This window comes from Ambystoma mexicanum, chromosome 5p (genome assembly GCF_040938575.1).
Source record: "Ambystoma mexicanum isolate Mex_15411 chromosome 5p, UKY_AmexF1_1, whole genome shotgun sequence".
NCBI lineage: Eukaryota > Metazoa > Chordata > Amphibia > Caudata > Ambystomatidae > Ambystoma > Ambystoma mexicanum.
Window position 1 is genome coordinate 84,442,990 of NC_090930.1, and position 16,003 is coordinate 84,458,992.

Genomic DNA, 16,003 nt, shown 5'->3' on the forward strand with positions numbered 1-16,003 from the left:
CTGTGGCAATGGATCTGCTGGACTAGAAGGCCCCCACTGCATTGCTGTGGCTGTGGATCTGCTGGACTGCAAGGCCTCCGCTGCATTGCTGTGGCTGTGGATCTGCTGTACTAGAAGGCCCCCGCTGCGTTGCTGTGGCCATGCATCTGCTGGACTAGAAGACCCTCACTGCGTTGCTGTGGCCGTAGATCTGCTGGACTAGAAGGCCCCCGCTGCATTGCTGTGGATGTGGATCTGCTGGAATAGAAGGCCCTTGCTGCATTGCTGCGGCTGTGGATCTGCTGGTCTAGAAGGCCCTCGCTGCATTGCTGTGGCCGTGGATCTGCTGGATTAGGAGGCTCTCGCTGCGTTGCTGTGGTGGTGGATCTTGGGGCCTTGGATCTGCTGGACTAGAAGGCCCCTGCTGTATTGCTGTGACCGTGGATCTACTGGACTGTAAGGCCCCTGCGGAATTGATTTAGAGTGGATCTGTTGGACTGGTAGGCCCCCGCTGCATTGCTGTGGCCATGGAATTGATGGACTGGAAGGCCCCCGCTGCATTGCTGTGGCCGTGGATCTGCTGGACTGGAAGGCCCCTGCTGCATTGCTGTGGCCGTGGATCAGCTGGACTAGAAGGCACCCACTGCATTTCTGTGCCGGTGGATGTGTTGGACCAGAAGGCCCACAATTCACAGTTTTATAGTCTTGGGTCTGCTGGACTAGACAGTCTCCATTGCATCTCTGTGGCTTTGGTTCTGCTTGACTAGAAGAGCCCCTACTGCATGGTTCTGGGGTTCTACTTGTCTAGAAGGCCCACGCTGGATTTCTGTGGCTGTGGATCTGCTTGACTAGAAGGCCTCCACTGCATTTCTGTGGTTGTGGTTCTGGTTGACTAGAAGTCCTCCACTGCATTTTTTGTGGCTGTGGATATGCGTGACTAGAAGACCCCCTACTGCATGGGTCTGGGAATGTGGACTTGTTGGTCTAGAACTACCCACTACATTTCTGTGCCTTGGGATGTTTTGGACTAGAAGGCCCCATCTGCATTTCTGTGGCTTTGGACCTACTGGTCTAGAAGCCCTCTCGTCCATTTCTGTGGCTGTGGATCTGCTGGACTAGAAGGACCCCACTGCATTTCTGTGCGAGTCGATGTGTTGGACTAGAAGGCCCCCAATGCACAGTTTTATACTCTTGGGTCTGCTGAACTAGACAGCCTCCACAGCATTTACGTGGCTTGGGACCTGCTGGTCTAGCAGCCGTCCACTGCATTTCTGTGGCTTTGGACCTGCTGGTCTAGTAGGCCCCCAATGCATTTAATTGAGTGTGGATGTGTTGGACTACAAAGCCCCCAATGCACAGTTTTATAATCCCGGGTCCGCTGGACTGGACGGCCTCTACTGCATTTCTGTGGCTTTTGACCCTGCTTGTCTAGAAGGCCTCCACTGCATTTCTGTGGTGTTGGTCTGCTGGACTAGAAAGCCCACACTGTATTTCTGAGTGTGTTGATGTGTTGGACTAGAGGCCCTCAAAGCACAGTTTTATACTCTTGGGTCTGCTGGACTAGACGGCCTCCACAGAATTTCTGTGGCTGTGGGCCTGCTGATCTAGAAGATCCAATACTGCACGGTTCTGTGGCTGTTGACCTGCTGGTCTAGACGGCCTACACTGCATCTCTGTGGCTGTGGATCTGCTTGACTAGACGACCTCCACTGCATCTCTATAGCTGTGGATCTGCTTGACTAGATGGCCTCCACTGCATCTCTGTGGCTGTGGGTCTGCTTGACTGTGGATCTGCTTGACTAGATGGCCTCCACTGCATCTCTGTGGCTGTGGGTCTGCTTAACTAGACAGCACCCACTGGATCTCTATGGCTGTGGATCTGCTTGGCTAGACAGCCTCCACTGCATCTCTGTGGCTGTGGATCTGCTTGTCTAGAAGGCCCCCGCTGCATTTCTGCGAATGTGGATCTGCTGGAATAGAAGGCCCCCACTGCATTTCTGTGGCTGTGGATCTGCTTGACTAGAAGGCTCCCACTGCATCTCTGTGGCTGTGGATATGGTTGACTATTAGGTCCCCACTGCATTTCTGTGCATGTGAATGTGTTGGACTAGGAGGCCCACAATGCACAGTTTTATACTCTTGATCTGCTGGACTAGATGGTCTCCACTGCAGTTCTGTGGCTGTGGACCTGCTGGTCTAGAAGGCCTCCATTGCATTTCTGTGGGTGTTGTTCTGCTGGTATAGAAGGCCGGTTCTACGTTATTGCGCCGAATGATTTTACATCGTGGGACTTTTCATTGCCACCCATTCATTGCCAAAAACTCCTTTTTTTAAAAATGTTTTTATTTATGAGGGGGCTTCGCCCCCCCACACCCTCCTTACTTAAATAATCATACCCCAAACCGCACCAAACACCCCCCCATAAAAAGGTTTTAAAAAAAAGTTTTTGACGATGAAATGGTTGGCGATGAAAAGTCCCACGATGTAAAATCATTCGACGAAATGCGTGTATACCAGAAGGCCTGCACTGCATTTCTGTGGCTGTGGTTCTGCTAGACGAGAAGGTCTCCACTGCGTTTCTGTGGCTGTGGTTCTCCTGGACTAGAAGGCCTCTGCTGCATTTCTTTGGCTGTGGTTCTGCTGGTATAGAAGGCCTGCACTGCATTTCTGTGGCTGTGGTTCTGCTGGTCTAGAAGGTCTCTGCCGCATTTCTGTGGCTGTGGTTCTGCTGGTCTAGAAGGCCTCCTGTGCATTTCTTTGGCTGTGGTTCTGCTGGTATAGAAGGCCTGCACTGCATTTCTGTGGCTGTGGTTCTGCTGGACTAGAAGGTCTCCACTGCATTTCTGTGGCTGTGGTTCTGCTGGACTAGAATGCCTCCGCTGCATTTCTTTGGCTGTGGTTCTGCTGGTATAGAAGGCCTGCACTGCATTTCTGTGGATGTGGTTATGCTGGTCTAGATGGTCTCCGCCGCATTTCTGTGGCTGTGGTTCTGCTGGTCTAGAAGGTCTCTGCTGCATTTCTGTGGCTGTGGTTCTGCTGATCTAGAAGGTCTCTGCCGCAGTTCTGTGACTGTGGTTCTGCTGGTATAGAAGGCCTGCACTGCATTTCTGTGGCTGTGGTTCTGCTGGTCTACAAGGTCTCTGCTGCATTTCTGTGGCTGTGGTTCTGCTGGTCTAGAAGGCCTGCACTGCATTTCTGTGGCTGTGGTTCTGCTGGTCTAGAGGGTCTCTGCTGCATTTCTGTGGCTGTGGTTCTGCTGGTCTAGAAGGTCTCTGCTGCATTTCTGTGGCTGTGGTTCTCCTGGACTAGAAGGCCTCCGCTGCATTTCTTTGGCTGTGGTTCTGCTGGTATAGAAGGCCTGCACTGCATTTCTGTGGCTGTGGTTCTGCTGGTCTAGAAGGTCTCCACCGCATTTCTGTGGCTGTGGTTCTGCTGGTCTAGAAGGTCTCTGCTGCATTTCTGTGGCTGTGGTTCTGCTGGTCTAGAAGGTCTCTGCTGCATTTCTGTGGCTGTGGTTCTCCTGGACTAGAAGGCCTCCGCTGCATTTCTTTGGCTGCGGTTCTGCTGGTATAGAAGGCATGCACTGTATTTCTGTGGCTGTGGTTCTGCTGGTCTAGAAGGTCTCCGCCGCATTTCTGTGGCTGTGGTTCTGCTGGTCTAGAAGGTCTCTGCTGCAGTTCTGTGGCTGTGGTTCTGCTGGTATAGAAGGCCTGCACTGCATTTCTGTGGCTGATGTTCTGCTGGTCTAGAAGGTCTCTGCTGCATTTCTGTGGCTGTGGTTCTGCTGGTATAGAAGGCCTGCACTGCATTTATGTGGCTGTGGTTCTGCTGGTCTAGAAGGTCTCTGCTTCATTTCTGTGGCTGTGGTTCTGCTGGTCTAGAAGGTCTCTGCTGCATCTCTGTTGCTGTGGTTCTGCTGGTCTAGAAGGTCACTGCTGCATTTCTGTGGCTGTGGTTCTGTTGGTCTAGAAGGTCTCTGCTGCATTTCTGTGGCTGTGGTTCTGCTGGACGAGTATCCCCCACTGCACAGCGTGATGGCCGTGTGTCTGTCTGACTAAACAACCCTATCTCACATGATGGCACCTGCACAGCTTTACTTAAACAATGTCTCATGTTGTCAAAAGTTGCTCGGGCAAACCGTTCTCCTAACAATGTGCTTGGTAGAGGGGCTAACACTTGCTTAATTTAAGTTGCTTTGAAAATCTACAAAATAATTCACTATTGCCACTTATGTCCCCAAAAAACAAATTGTAGGGGTGCACCCTTATATTGTTTGCTTGAGACTTGACTAATGGTGCTATTCACAAACTGCATTCCCAAATCTTGTGTCCACAACAACTGCCAATATTAAAAAAGAGGTTATTTGATGGGACTCAAGGAAACCATTTTTGGGGGCGGAAAGGGGGTGGGGAGAGGCGCGTAGTGTGGCTGCTGGACAATTACCCAGCGGATGCTCGGCCTCTCACTATGTTTTGCAAAATATCTCATCATGTTGTGATTGCGCCTCTGCTTCACTTGTGTTACGCTGTGTTGTTAGTGACTGCAGTGTCTGTGCGAAGCCTTGTTCACTATTGCACGACCACTTGGCCAAAGTTGCCTAGATCTGCACTGGAAAAATTCCATACGAGTCCAAAGCACTTTAGAGATGTTCTTGCATAAGCTCTTTAGAGATGTTCTTGCATAAGCGCTTTAGAGATGTTGTTGCCTAAGCACTTTAGAGATGCTCTTGCACAAGCAATTTAGATATGTTCTTGCATAGGCACTTTAGAGATGTTTTTGCACAAGCACTTTAGAGATGCTCTTGCATAAGCACTCTAGAGATGTTATTGCATAAGCACGTTAGAGATGTTGTTGCCTAAGCACTTTAGAGATGCTCTTGCACAAGCACTTTAGATATGTTCTTGCATAGGCACTTTAGAGATGTTCTTGCATAAGCATTTTAGAGATGCTCTTCCACAAGTATTTTAGATATGTTCTTGCATAGGCACTTTAGAGATGTTCTTGCATAAGCACTTTAGATATGTTCTTGCATAGTCACTTAAGAAATGTACTTGCATAAGCAGAAAACACTAGATTTGCATAACCACCCATTGAAGACACACTCTGTTATGCTTTGAGCATGCTGACCTGTTCCTTTGCAAGTATTTTTGGACAAAGCTGAAGCTGCTTTGAACCTATTCTGGTGGTGATTTGGTGCAATATCAAAGCGTAGTAACATAACATAAAATAAGCTGTAATTCTTAGATGCTCCGGGAGTCTCCATATCTGGTCTGAAAACTATGCAGTGCTGACCACTTGCTTCACAGCAGCTTAGGTGAATTTTAAGGTACTCACCCACAACCTGGAGTAGGCTCTGAGGTGAGACCTGGGGACAGAAGTTCTCCATCGCAGGGTTGAGCAAATGAAGGCGTGGAGTAGGTTGACCAGATTGTAAAAATAAAAAAAAACGGGAGGTGCCACCGACATAGAAGTAGGACTACAGTTTTGACACATAGAACTCCAATGCAAATGTAGTCCTACATCTGTGTTGGTGGTCTTTTTCACACAAAGTTCATGTAAGGACGTGTTCAGTGAAAGCTCAAAGCTCTCATTGCACGAGAGAAGTCATGGAGGAAGGAGGATGGCATGAAACACAAGTGTTTCACACCCTCTCCCTGCCTGATTTTGGCATTTGTTCAAGGGTCACCGGCAAAAGCCAGGACAATAGCCAGCCATCCCCAAATCCCAGAACAGAGTTTCAGAACTCCAAAAAATCGCTTGACGCCGGCAGGGGCGCCACCAAGTGGTGGCCAGGGGGCTATGGCCACCCTTATAAAAATGCTGTCCCCCCCCCATTGGCCACCCCATGAAAAAGCAACAAAAAAATACTTATTTTTTTGCACTGACCTGTGCATGGACAATAACATGCCCAGTTCAGTGCCCGCAAAAGTGTAGCGTAGTGCAAAGAGAAAGTGCCCCACTGTTGCTTGTAGCACTGAAGGTTGGAGAGAGTCAAAGTCCAGTAGATCCCAAGGGCGAGTGTCACTGCTGCTTGAAGTGCAGCAGTGGGTGTGAACAATCTTGGGGGCTTCAGTGAGTGCAAGAAGAACGCAAAGACACTCAGCTTGGATGTGCAAACTTTGATGTTTAGGAGACCCAAACGTGTGCTTAGGAAGGCATTACCTTCAAAAATGCATTGTAAACGCCACTCATAGGTTATTAACAACCAGGATAAGAAAGGCCCCAAATTCGAGTGGCCTGGTACGTGACGTGCACCCATGTGCAGGGCTAAGTTAATCATTTGTAGATACGGTTTCATGCAGGCCTGTGAAGAGTCTGTGATTATGTGTGTCTTTGTATTTACACACATCGTTGTGCTATGCTGCACGCAACTGTCTGATTGCCCTCTGCCCACCCTCCAATAACTGAGACAGAATTGATTTAACGTACAAGTATTTTTTTTAATTTTTTTTATCTTAATCTAACAAGGCCCGCTCCATTTTGTATCCCCTCTTTCCTTGCTCTTGGAGTGTTGAGCAGGTCCGGAGCGCATCCTCCTCGAAGCCACCCACACACTGGCTCTCTATGGGGCTCTGATCTCTCCTTGTACTTCACTTGCTATTACCTCAAGAAAGGTCGCCACTTACTCAATTTCCCCCTTTATATATCCTCCCACTCCTCTTTGCCAGGTTCGGGCTCAACATGAAATGAACCCCAGGCACCAAAGAAAAAGTGGCCCAGCTTTGCACATTGCAATGTGTCGCGTTCTGGGACAGATTTTTCATTATTTTTCCTGGCAGCCTGTTTTGGCACAACACATTGGGGAGTGTTTGGTAATATTAGTTACAGATAGTGATTTTTTTTAAAGCATTTTTTACTCTGTAGCATTGGTCAAAACTAACAGCCGCAAGCTACAGTAACCCATCAAACTGAGCCACTTTGGCCCAAAATATGTGTCCCTTTGACTAAAATAATTGTCGCACACTAGCATGATAGGCTGGCCTTTCATGTATTGCCCTGTTGCCATATGGGCCAGTGTATGCCTGCCCTTTGCCTCATAGACTAGACAGCTCTTTGGACTTTGTCCCAAATTCACCCTTGCCCAAGTTGTCTACTCATTGCTTTGAAAGCATGCAGTGATTACCTCCCCTTTTCATTGTCATCTTCCTCTCCAATCTCTGGGGCAATGCCATGTTAGCTCTCTAATTCCTCCTTCTGAGCCGGGGAAACATTCTTGCCTTTGCATGAATCATACCTGGCTCTTTGTATACTACAGTGGGGCTGGCCTGGCTGGGTCTTACTCTGGCATGGAATGCTGTACTTGCATTAAGGTCAAAAGGCAACATGATGAGTGTTCTTAGATGGGGGAATATAACATGATGCGTACAACTTACGTGTTCTTATATGGGTGGGGGGATTTGTGTGATGATATGCTATTTATATAGCGCATTCGCCAAAGCGGTGTACAGAGAACATATTTACATCAAATGTTTCACCCAGCCGAAGTTTGAACTCATTTAATGAGTTTTATTTATTTATTGCCTTTATTGACATCGCCCAAACCCGTAAGTATCACTGCAGTGGTACAACTTGGTGAGCAGGGAAAACAGTACAGTAGAGAGTAACAGAGAGGTAACAAGGTGCACAAGCAACATAACAGAACAAGGTCCGTAGAGATCATGAAGGTCACTTTGAAGTGTGAAAGGCAGAGTTGGCCTTGCCAGGATTTGAACCTGCGAATCACGGATCACAAAAGCATGCACTCAGCCTGCTGAGCTATCTTACCAGCTAGCCAGCAAGAGCATGTTTTCTTCCTGTGGCATTGCAGTTTATTACTGGTGTTAAGGCCACAGGCAACATAGTTATTCCTACATTGGGGTGGGTGCATTCGTTCTGCCTGCAAGGCTAAGTTTTTTTTTTTAATGTGGCCTGACATTTTTTACTGCCATTAGGGAGCAAATACAACAAGATGAGTGTTCTTATATGTGGAGTGGGGGATTTGTGTAGCCAGCAAGGGTATATTTTCTTACTGTGGCATGGCTTTTTTTCACTGGAATGAAGGCAAAGCCAACTGGAGTTCGTCCTTACATCGGGATACTGGCATGTATTGACAGACCCAGCATAAACATGCTTTGTTATAGTATTGTTACTGGCATTATGGACAAACCAAACATGAGTATTTTCCTATGTGGGAATAGTGGCATATATAGGTGCACCAGAATGGACATGTGTGAGCACAATCAATATGAAAATGCTTTTTTACACTTGCAGAGTACTGGCATATAGCGGGCAAAGGCATTATGAAAATGTGTTTAAAAATGCTCCCGTGCATTGTTGGTGGCTTGGCATCTAACGTATGTTTTATGTAATACCCTACAAAATCGATTGTAAACCGTGTGGCTTTTTACCTAATTTATCACAAAGTGTAATGCAAAATGCACAATTTTAACCCATTGTTTAAAACCTTTTCTTAAGGGGACCCCCCCCCTTGATTAGTTCGCCCGCCCTCACTACTCTCTGTCACTCCTGTGCGTTTGGCTGGGGGCAGCACAAGTGTCCTTCCTTCTGCAGGCTCTTCTTAATGTGGGCCCTACTCCATTAGCTCCAGGCCCCACTTGTTACAGAATAGTGGCTACGCCTCTGGTGAGTTGGGGTGAAAGATGGATCTAACGGGCCAAAGGAAGGCGTCATATCTACTCAGCCTCCTGGGCTTCAGGAGGGGGCGTTAGGATAATGGGGGTTCAGTAGCGCAATAGGTTTAATGTCCCGTTTCACTAATAGTTTTCAAAACTGCATCCAGCCCGACCAAAATGTTGAGGCTGGATCTGTCCCTGTGTGGTACCCTGTGTGCCACACCAAGATTTCCTGTGGCCTCATCAGGCCACCCCTAAGAAAAATGTCTGAGGGCGCCACTGGACGCCAGGGCCAAGGGAAAAACACTGGGACGGTCCCAGCAAAACCAGGACGTCTGGTCACCCTAGCGTGGATACACGCCAGAACATTTGAAATACAGAATTTGACATTAAAAAGCATTGCCTGGTTCCTCCAGTCCCACGGTCCCTATTTCATGATAATGATAAGGATGTGTTATTAATATAGCGCCTTAATCCACAGCGCTTTAGTTTCCTCTTTTTCAGCTGACTTAGAATGCTGCCTTATTTACTATTTGCCTGCTCTTCTTGGCAGTCTAAAAAGACAGCTCCTAAGTTGCTTTCAGCCCTTGCACTTTCCTAGGAGAGGCTGCCCCAATGCACTGCATCGCTTTTTTTCTTTGGGAAAATGTGAACTTTCCAACTGTAATGAAGGTTTGGATATATATTTTTTTTGTTGTTAGTCATTGGATTCGGTGACAGGCGTGCCATGAAGAAGGCCTTGCAGTTTCGAAAGCGAATGCATTGCTCCACCTCAGCATAACACTGTCATCTAGTCCTATAAAAGGTGGGCTGTGTGTGTGATTTCAGGAATGTAAATGTTCTACCGATATTCTCCCATGCACGTCTTCCTCCAAACTCTACATTTCATGCTTCTTGAGGGTCTCTTCATACTGCCGGGCTTGTGGTTTCGGGTCAGCAGCAGGGTCTCCCCATCTTAGAATTGCTGAACCGAGAACGCTGACTTTATCCTGATCTATCCAGCAACGCGAGGAACCCGGGTCTGCGCCCTCCATTCCAAGCACAGAAAGGCCACGAACTTCAAAGTCAGCAGAGCGGAACCAGCATGTCACCTAAAATACTGGGGCACGGAGGGCTTGGGTTTATTTGTGTTCGGGCGCAGTCCGCGTTGACGTAATCCAAGACAAACCCAAGAAACGGCTGGGGATGTGGAGTGGGAGAAACGGGTGGGAGCTATGGGAGCGAAGGCAGGCAGCCATCGCAGCAGCGGTGCCTTCTGGGTAAGGGCAGAGAAGCGTCCCCGTGCTGACTGATGGATGCCTGTGCGAGGCAAGAGGCCTGGGGGGGGGGGGGGGGGTCGCCCCGTATTTATCTAGGCCCGGAGTGATTATCACGCTGAGTTGACTTTCCCTAATCCGAGCGCGAAGGGGTGCACGCAGGCCTTGGTGATTAATAAGGCCCGGTGCAGGGCGAACTGGCCACATCTGGGGAAGGAGTCCCAGATCCCACATCGACTGAGTGTCCATTTATTTGAGCTCGGCCAGAATAATAAACTTGCCGCCCGCTTTCCCCTGTGCTTTGATTGCACACCGTGCATATTGTGTTTAGGATATCCGGTCAGGCTGGGTGGACCTCTCTTTCAAGTGGGGGGGCACAGCTCTCAATCCATCGCTTGTTCACCGCTTCTCCTCCCCAATTCACCAGCCTCTGCCTCCCGTAACAGCACACGGAATATTTCTTAATAATTCCCCAGGAACATTGAACATTGGGTGAAAATAACCATCAATATGACAGCATGGCCAAGAGCGTGTAGAAGAGTCCAGCGTGAGATATCATATAGAAACCCGACATTTTAATTATTACATACCTCAATCAACCATCAGTGTGTTCGTTCCACGGCCCCCCAGCCCGTCCACTCTGCATTTATCTAGACACCCATTGGTAGTTGTCGCACACTTGCCCCAGTCACTCATCACAACCCATTTTATACACACATTCATATATATACCCAAACATTCCTCCCAGCTGCCCCATCTGTTCACCCACCAATCTCCTCCCGCCACCGTGTGCCCGTGCCTCCACACACATTCATTTACACATGTATGGGTCCGACCCCTAATGTTGCTGTGATACAAACATGCGTGTTTACAACCACAAACCCATCTATGTGTGTATCTGCCAAGATATCCATCGAACAACATAGGTATTCACCCACATGTTTGCCCTTCCACCCACACATTCACCCATACACTTATGTGTTCACCTACAATCTGATTCAGATAACCAACCACCAGCTGTTTCTTCAATAATCCATTCACATATCTGTGAACAATCGATTCATTATTTTATTCAATCAATCAAAGCATTCTACAAGACATCTACTCACTTACACACGCATCCGTCCATCCATCCATCCAACCGTCCATCCGTCCATATACCCACCCATCCTATCTATCTATCTATCTATCTATCTATCTATCTATCTATCTATCTATCTATCTATCTATCTATCTATCCATCCATCCATCCATCCATCCATTCATCCATCCATCCATCCGTCTGTCCATCCCTCTGTCCATCCTGCTGTCCATCTTTCCATACATCCACTCATCCTACCAATCAATCCATCTATACCTCCATACATCAACCGTTCCATCTCTCTTTGTGATAAGTCCATCCATCCACCCAGCCCTCTATCCCCCATCTACCCATCCATATATCAACTGCTCCACCTCTCTATATGCTAGAGGTCCACCTATCCCTCTATCCATCAATCCATCCATCAAACCATTATCCACCTATCCATCCATCCATCCATCCATCCATCCATCCATCCATCCGTCCATCCGTCCATCCGTCCATCCGTCCATCCGTCCACATACCCGCCCATCCTACCCATCCGTCCATCCGTCCATCCGTCCATCCGACCCACCTATCCATCCATCCATCCATCCATCCATCCATCCATCCGTCCGTCCGTCCGTCCGTCCGTCCGTCCATCCATCCGTCCGTCCGTCCATCCGTCCGTCCATGCGTCTGTCCATGCGTCTGTCCATCCCTCTGTCCATCCTGCTGTCCATCCTTCCATACATCCACTCATCCTACCGATCAATCCATCTATACCTCCATACATCAACCGTTCCATCTCTCTATGTGATAAGTCCATCCATCCACCCAGCCCTCTATCCCCCCATCTACCCCTTCATATATCAACTGCTCCACCTCTCTATATGCTAGAGGTCCACCTATCCCTCTATCCATCAATCCATCCATCAAACCATTATCCACCTGTCCATCCATCCATCCATCCATTCACCCACCCATCCTACATCCATCATCCATCCATCATCCATCCATCCATCCATCCATCCATCCGTCCGTCCGTCCGTCCGTCCGTCCGTCCGTCCGTCCGTCCGTCCGTCCATCCATCCATCCATCCATCCATTCCTTCACCCACCCATCCTAATCGAGCATCAATTCACCCACTCTTCCCATCCATTTATCCATCTATCCCTCCATACATCAACCGTTCCATCTCTCTATGTGTTATATGTCCATCCATCCACCCATCCCTCTATCCCCCATCTACCCCTCCATATATCAACTGCTCCACCTCTCTATATGCTAGAGGTCCACCTATCCCTCTATCCATCAATCCATCCATCAAACCATTATCCATCCATCCATCCGTCCATTCTATCTATCTATCTATCTATCTATCTATCTATCTATCTATCTATCTATCTATCTATCTATCTATCTATCTATCTATCTATCTATCTATCCATCCATCCATCCATCCATCCATCCATCCATCCATCCATCCATCCATCCATCCATCAATTCCTTCACCCACCCATCCTAATCAACCATCAATTCACCCACTCTTCCCATCCATTTATCCATTCATCCATCTATCCCTCCATACATCAACCGTTCCATCTCTCTATGTGTTATAAGTCCATCCATCCACCCATCCCCCTATCGCCCCATCTACCCCTTCATATATCAACTGCTCCATCTTGTTATCTTGTTATAAGCTATAAGTCCAGCCATTCCTCTATCCATCAATCCATCCATCAAATCATCATCCATCTGTATAGCCATCCATCCATTCACCCACCCATCCTATTCATCCATCTATTCACCCACTCTTCCTATCAATCTATCTATCCCTCCATACACTAACCACTCCATCCCTCTATGCGGTGTAAGTCCATCCATCCATCCTTCCATCCCTCCATCCTTCCATCCATCCATCTAAGCATCCTACTATCCCTCCGTATATAAACTGCTCCATCTCGCTATGTGCTATAAGTCCATCCATCCATCCATCCATCCATACATTTATCCTGCCATATTTCAACTGCTCCATCTGTCTATGTGCTAAAAGTTCATCCGTCCAGTCATCCATCCAATCCTCCATACATCAAACACTCCACTTCTCCATGTGTCATAAATCCATCCATACACCATCCCTCCATCAGTCCATCCATAGATCCATCAATCTATGCATCCAACTATCCCTCCATTTATCAACTGCTCCATCTCTCTATGAGTTACAAGTCCATTTATTCATCCAGCCACCCACCCATCCATCCGTCCGTCCGTCCGTCCATCCATTCGCCCACCGATCCTATCCATCCACCCACTGCTCCATCTCTCTATGTTGCTATAAATCCATCCATCCATCCATCCATCCATCCATCCATCCCATCCATCCCATCCATCCATCCATCCATCCATCCATCCATCCATCCATCCATCCATCCATCCATCCATCCATCCATCCATCCATCCATCCATCCATCCATCCATCCATCCATCCATCCATCCATCCATCCATCCATCCATCCATCCATCCATCCATCCATCCATCCATCCATCCATCCATCCATCCATCCATCCATCCATCCATCCATCCATCCATCCATCCATCCATCCATCCATCCATCCATCCATGCTTCCTAGAGAGGGGCTTGTGCTAGATTGGAGCTAGATTGATTGGAGTTTCACCCAATTGTACTAACCAAATGTTCTTTAAAATATGGCATTTCGTATGTGATGAATGGTGTTTCGTAAATGTGGGTCATGCTGGCACTTCCTTAACTCACTAAACATGTACAGCACTAGCTGGATCACTGCAAACGTTATTTGCACACAGAAAACACTGCACATGCAGTGGAAGTCCAACCTTCCTGGGCATTCAAGAACATTCCAATATGGGTAGCATGAAAGTGACCACCACACAAAGAACAGATCTAGCACAGAAACCAGCTGTGAACGATTTGACCACACCCTGGACAGGTACAGCACTGATAGCAGCAACAAAAGCTGCTATCAGACACAGAAGAGGTACAGCGTGGTTGGCAGAATTGCCAGATCCCCTCACAGGGACCTCTAACAGTTCCCAAAAAGTGTGTTCCTCCCAAATACAGCACATGCACGTACTACATGGGCAGAGACAGCACAGGAATCCCCGACACATGGACCAGGTGCATACGCAGCATAGCCAGGGCCAGAGCAAACCTTTCAAAAGCAGGCAAAGTATGGACAAGACTAGTGCAATCCTGCCTGAAATGCCTTCAGGTGCAGTGTGTGAAGGGGCAGAATAAGCTTTCCTCAAGCAGGTACAGTATGGACAAGGCTAGTGCAAACCTCCCGGAAATACCATCAGGTGCAGCGTCGGAAGGGCCAGAGAAAACCTTTCACAAGCAGGTTCAGTATGGACAAGACTAGTGCAATCCTGCCTGAAATGCCTTCAGGTGCAGTGTGTGAAGGGCCAGAACAAGCTTTCCTCAAGCAGGTACAGTATGGACAAGGCTAGTGCAAACCTCCCGGAAATACCATCAGGTGCAGCGTGTGGAGGGCCAGAGCAAACCTTTCACAAGCAGGTACAGTATGGACAAGACTAGTGCAATCCTGCCTGAAATGCCTTCAGGTGCAGTGTGTGAAGGGCCAGAATAAGCTTTCCTCAAGCAGGTACAGTATGGACAAGGTTAGTGAAAACCTCCCGGAAATACCATCAGGTGCAGTGTGTGGAGGGCCAAAGCAAACCTTTCACAAGCAGGTACAGTATGGACAAGACTAGTGCAATCCTGCCTGAAATGCCTTCAGGTGCAGTGTGTGAAGGGCCAGAATAAGCTTTCCTCAAGCAGGTACAGTATAGACAAGGTTAGTGAAAACGTACCTACCCTCAAACACAATCAGGTGCAGTGTGTTACGGGGCAGTGGAAGCTTCCCTCAAACAGGTACAGTATGGGCAAGGCTAGTGAAAACTTCCCCTCAAACACAATCAGGTGCAGTGTGTGACGGGCCAGTGGAAGCTTTTCTCAAGCAGGTACAGTATGGACAAGTATAGTGCAAGCTCCCCTCAATCACCTTCAGGTGCAGTGTGTGAAGGGCCAGTGGAAGCTTCCCTCAAACAGGTACAGCATGGGCAAGGCTAGTGAAAACTTCCCCTCAAACACAATCAGATGCAGTGTGTGACGGGCCAGTGGAAGCTTTTCTCAAGCAGGTACAGTATGGACAAGTATAGTGCAAGCTCCCCTCAATCACCTTCAGGTGCAGCGTGTGAAGGGCCAGTGGAAGCTTCCCTCAAACAGGTACAGTATGGGCAAGGCTAGTGAAAACGTCCCCTCAAACACAATCAGATGCAGTGTGTGACGGGCCAGTGGAAGCTTTCCTCAAGCAGGTACTGTATGGACAACTATAGTGCAAGCTCCCCTCAATCACCTTCAGGTGCAGTGTGTGAAGGGCCAGTGGAAGCTTCCCTCAAACAGGTACAGTATGGGCAAGGCTAGTGAAAACTTTCCCTCAAACACAATCAGATGCAGTGTGTGATGGGCCAGTGGAAGCTTTTCTCAAGCAGGTACAGTATGGACAAGTATAGTGCAAGCTCCCCTCAATCACATTCAGGTGCAGTGTGTGAAGGGCCAGTGGAAGCTTCCCTCAAACAGGTACAGTATGGGCAAGGCTAGTGAAAACTTCCCCTCAAACACAATCAGACGCAGTGTGTGACGGGCCAGTGGAAGCTTTCCTCAAGCAGGTACAGTATGGACAAGTATAGTGCAAGCTCCCCTCAATCACCTTCAGGTGCAGTGTGTGAAGGGCCAGTGGAAGCTTCCCTCAAACAGGTACAGTATGGGCAAGGCTAGTGAAAACTTCCCCTCAAACACAATCAGATGCAGTGTGTGAAGGGCCATCTCAGGCTTTCCTCAAGCAGGTACAGTATGGACAAGGCTAGTAAAAACATCCCTCAAAGAAGCAACCAGGATTGATCTAGGGAGTGCCCACATGACTTCTGACCCCAAAACTGCCATCTTTGAAAGGTCTTTCCACCTAAAAAAGGGGCTTCAACTGGGATGAGAGCAACACAGAGCTCACCGCAACACCACCAGAGGCAATCCTTCCATCTGCCTGAGGCTGCCTGC